This window comes from Narcine bancroftii, chromosome 9 (genome assembly GCF_036971445.1).
Source record: "Narcine bancroftii isolate sNarBan1 chromosome 9, sNarBan1.hap1, whole genome shotgun sequence".
Classification (NCBI taxonomy): Eukaryota; Metazoa; Chordata; class Chondrichthyes; order Torpediniformes; family Narcinidae; genus Narcine; species Narcine bancroftii.
The window spans coordinates 23,323,351-23,328,789 of record NC_091477.1 but is presented as its reverse complement, the minus strand read 5'-3'; the positions used below and the strand labels follow the sequence as shown (position 1 = coordinate 23,328,789).

At 39.0% G+C, this 5,439-nt stretch overlaps 1 pseudogene; it reads right to left on the bottom strand.

Moving 5' to 3' along the window:
- Nucleotides 1-566: 566 nt before the first annotated feature.
- On the bottom strand, nucleotides 567-1,427 carry LOC138742920 (phosphoserine aminotransferase pseudogene; annotated as a pseudogene).
- Nucleotides 1,428-5,439: the final 4,012 nt, after the last annotated feature.

The following is a 5,439-nucleotide window of genomic DNA, read 5'->3' as shown; positions in this document are numbered from 1 at the left end:
AGGCTTAAGTAGGCTCTTTACTGTGATGCATTAGAACAAATTTATATCGAGAACTGCTCATTAGTGAACCCAAAAGGACTCAATGTCAACCTCTTCAGTAATGGTCAACAGAAAATATCGGAGCCCTGCTCACCCACCGTCTATCCCGCCAACAGCTGCCCCAACCACGCTCAACCCCCATGCACGTACCAACAACCCCAGTCAATAATACACGTGCACTGGAAGACACCAAACTTGTGCAGCCTCCAGACCCCAGGTCGCTGGTGACACTTGCAGCCAAACAAGCAACAGTAAACAATGAACCTTCGGCTATTACACCAGCTCCTAATTATTATGTCTCAAATAATAATTACACAATTATAAATAACAATCAAATACAGTAGATTCCGATATTATATAGATCTTTTTCATTCTTCGTACGTCAGAGATTACCAGCACATAGCCTTGAAAAGAATGATCTTTACCACCACTCTGGACCAGTAAAGTCTGTCGTCAGTGTAGTGGGCAACGGGTAAGGCCCAAAAAAAAAACAAAGTCAGACAGTTTCTTCCACCGTCCCAAGAAATTCAAATTCCAACAGACCTGTGGCCCTTTAACAATATCATATTATTTTTAGCATCTTTGTCAAGAAACTGTTTCAAGAACACTGTCTTGATTTACATTCCCATTGCATATTGGAATATTAATCGTGCTTCTGCAGGTTGACGCAGCCAGACACACAAAGAATCCATTTGATCCACCCATTACATCATAAATCAGCTTTGATTTCACAGCACTGTTCTGGCCTATTGATTCAGCACCCCCAAGATTTTTTTATCCATTGCAAGACCAATCCCATAATATAAATACTGCAGGTTGCTGGAGTGTTGTACAGAGAACTGTAACTCCCTTGCACTTTATAGTCAAAAATGACATTCTTTCAGTGCATTTCCCAGAAGATTCTCTCTGGTTATTACCACAGTGACCCCAGCACATCCAATATTTTTCTGAGCACCAGCAAAAATCAAACCAAACTTGGTTACATCCATTGGCTTTGAAAGAAAACTTGAGGACATGTCACAAACCAGCATAGATCCCTTTATATCTGGGATAAAGGGGAATTCTACACCATGAACAGTCTCATTGGCACAATATTAAAAATAAGAGGCATGTGGGTTCATATTCCAATTGCTTGAATTAGAAATAGTTCTGTAAGCATCAAGCTTGGGGTGTTCAACATTCACTTTCCCATATTTTGCATTGCAGATCAGGCTCCAGTAACCACATGATCTGCACTCATCTCTTCTTTTAAGTCATTGAGATTTAAATGTACAGCATTGAACTGTCCAGTTCCACCTCCCTGGAAGTTTTCAGGAATTTTTAGTAGTTCTTTCAGGTAATTTTCAACAGCGTTGACAATTTTGATGGTCTGCCGATCTATGGCTCATTTAGAGCTTATTTTATTACTTGACAATCATCAATTTAGTCTTTACAGTTCCTATAGGAACATCATGAACTCTGTACTGCTCACAAAGTTAGACTCATTATAGGTTCTCGCAAACATGATACAAATCCCTAACTTTGAAGTTCTTGAATGGGTCTAGTAGGTGGCTTCCTTGCCACTGAAATAGTAGGTACACACACTGCATTCACTTTTGGCCTCTATTTCGAACCTCATGAAGGAATATATCCATATTCAGACAAACAAAGGCTCTCAGATCATTCAATGAAATATGGGTTTCAACATACTTGTCATTCCTTGAATCCCTCAAAAGAAGCTTGAGCATAATTGGTCCATAGATGTGTATACGGAATTTATTCCTGTTCTCTCTTAACCATAGACCGATCTTGAAGTTTTTCCTGTTTAAAATTCATCATGATTTTGTCTTTTGATTTTAGCCAGGTTGTTCATGATAGTGTTTGCAGCTTGAGGGCTAAATTGTTTCATATTGTCCTCAGCTCACTTCCTAAGGGCAAAGTTGGCACAACTTGGAGATGAAGTTGCTCTAAATAGATGCACAGTCATTCTGTTTTCCACCACCTTTTGACTGTAGTCTCCATCAGGCCACCAGTGGAACTGTAACAAGTTACGGTCTTCATTTGGTACTTTCATCTGGTGGAGCATTGCTTCAGTGTCGGCAGTGATGACAACAGGTATCTTACAGAATCTAGCCAAGATTCCTATCAATGTACTGGTCAGTTCTGGCCCCTTTAAGTGCAGAGAATTTAGTGAAACTCCTCGAAATATCACTCCACAGCAAAACACCACATGAAGTTTTTTTTTCCTTTTGTAGATGCAAAATCCCATGATGTGGTAGATACCATTTTTCTGCCATCACTACATTCCAAGACACCATCTGGTACTTTCTCTGTATAACATTTAGAATGTCATGTCAGACATTATGTTGTTGTAATCAGAAAGAAGGGAAGAATCACTCTTGAATCTTCTCTTTGGGTTCAGTGTACCTTGCCCAGCAATGCTTCTATTGTCAGGCATGCATATTTCTCTTTCCTTTAAGGATAATCCAATGCAATAATGGCCATTGGCAGATTTTGAGACAAAATTCAATAATTGCTCATCTTCTCTTAAAGGTTCTTCATTGTCACTGAGACACTCAGTAGTAATGATAACAGTCAATCTCTTCAGTAACCGCCAACAGAAATATCGGAGCTCTATTCACCCACTGTCTATCCCGCCATACCAGTCAAATCAGGCTAATGACTGCCCCAACCGTCCATAACCTCTGCATATGCGGCGACAACCCCAGTCAACAGCGCATGTGTACGGGAAGATACACATGCAGTCATCAGACCCTGGGACGCCGCCAATGCCCGCAGCCAAACAGACAATGGTAAACAACAATCTTTTGACTCTTACATTCAGTTCAAATTATTTGGTAAGCAGATTTACCAGTTTAAGAGAAGAGAAATATCTGGAAGTTCTCACTGCCATGCAGTACTGCACGAGGAATCCAACTGGGCTGTGTGTGTTGTCATCCTGGGATCATAACTCAGCTCTGCAGAAGTCCAGGACTTCAGCTTTTGCTCTTAAATTTCTGCCAGTTCCATTTTGGACAGCTGCCAGATCTAAATAGAACTCTCAAATGTTACTTGGAAGATCCAGACCAAGATAAAAACAGAAAATCCTGAAGATTTTTTTTTTAAACATGTTGCTCATCAACTAAGGCTCAGAGTTAACTTTCCAAATGGAAATATGAGAATCCTTTAACAACTTTGTGCAAGCCCAAAATTTAATAGAGAATGCCCAATAATTTCTAATGGCAATTTTGAATAGCCTGTAGTCTTAGGCATGTTGCAAACAGTCTACACACAATCTAATTTGATTAGTGATCATCAATTTCTTCTCAATTACCTCAAAGTAACAGGAGCTTGCAGTCAATCAGTATTACTCAAACACAATCAGTTATTACAATAAATGTACAAAAGATTTTATCTTTACAAATCTTACAAATTAACACTGCTGAACCAAAATATTATTGCATTGCTTTTCAATGAAAATGGTTCACACTTCACAAATATATGAATCAGAAAAAAAATCGACAAAGAACTAAGGCAAAAGATATTCACAATGCCATTTTTCCATGCCTCTCCTTTCACTATTTATTTCCCACTGTCATTACACAATACCTCCCTCCCATTGCTATCTCTTTCCACTAATCATTTTTAATCATTTTTCTTTTGCAACCTCGCTATGCCAATTCCCCCCTCCTGTCCTCCCTGTTTGCAATCTCTCCTTGTGATATGCCATGATCACTTTTATCTCTGGCTACCTTCTTGGCTACATGTTCTCTGCTCCAGTGATCTTACCTATTCCTTCTCTATCCCTGAAAAACTGCTTCACAATCTTCACCCTGCAATTTGATCAGATGGTCTCGCAAACAATACAAGGAAAATCACTGTTCTGGATACCTTTGAGAATCAGACAACAATCATTAAAAGTCATGTATCAAAATTGCTCATATTCTGTTCAACACATCGCTACTCTCTAAAGAAATCTTATTTGCATTTTGGAATGTTGAAACAGCTTTATGTCAAGAAAATGAGTATGTGCCCAAACTAGTAGGAGTGTGAATAGCAAACTGATACAGAGAAGTGCCAAGAAATTTTCCATCTACTGACGTGATATTCTACAAATCCAAAAAGGCTGTTCAGCCCATCAGGTCCATGCTAGCTCCCAGATGTTACATCCTGCAATCCTGCTCTATTATTCTCTCTCACATTCCCATCAATTCACTGGATTCTTCTGCCAATTTCCAAAATGAGATATGATTTTCAGTAGCTAATTATTCAGCACATCTTTGGGATGTGGGAGGAAACGAATGCTCCTGTCCGAAACCACACTGTCACAGGGAGAAAGTACCAACTCCACACAGACAGCACTTGTGGTCAAGAACAAACCCTGCTCCTTGGATCTGAGAAGCAGCAGTGTTAACTGCTGTGCCACAGCACCACTAAATCATTGCCAGATTGTACAATTAAGGGCTATGCCAAGAAAGTAAATTGCATAGTTGACAGGGCTATTTATACTATTAATTACCCAGACTATGTTGTTGCAGAAGGAATAACTCATACATTTAGCAATTTCTTTATCATCATTAAATTTTAATTGAGAGGCTCCAGGGAGAAAGGACTTTCATTCACTCTGTCCATCACAACAACATAAACCATCCATTATTGTGAAGAATCAGAACTCATGATCAGAACGCAAAACCTTTCCTTTCTTCCACAGCTTTTTGTATTTTGTTATGAACAAACAATGGCAAATTATATTAACACAACTTTATAATCTCTTCAACTTCTGATGCCCAAGTTAACGCCAAGTTAATGGAAGTAATTTTCCTGGCCATTCTACTCAAAGCAAACCTGCTCAGTGAGGTAAAACTACAAAGGGCCATAGTCAAGTCTCTCTCTCACAGCTAACATATCAATATTCCAGCTGCAGGCCATAGAAAGATTATACAATGCTACACATCAGATAGGTTGCCTTGTTAAATCTGCATGGTGGCATTCAACTGGCATCACAAGGTAACATAACATCTGGTTCCATCACAAAGAAAAAGACCAATGAAACTTTGTTTTCAATAGTGAAGTGTGTTAAACCTTATTCTAAAACGAAATGCGTAAAAGCACTCAAGACAACAATTGTGAGCAATATTGCAATGAACAATTTCTTCTCGTAAACTTTTTTTTAAAATAACAAAACAGACTGAATCTTCAATTAACTACAGAGGGTCAGACTGTTTTCTCCAGGAGATCTTTGCACAGGACACATGTGGACCATGGAGTGCACTAGTTATATCACTTGGTCATATACAACACATCAGCTGGAAGACTAGCAAATTTTGGTCAGATAACTTTTTTCTGAATTTTGAGTTTTCTAGCTACAGATAGCATCGAGGCCAGATGTGAATAGCAGAACACAACCCATAGAGTACTGCA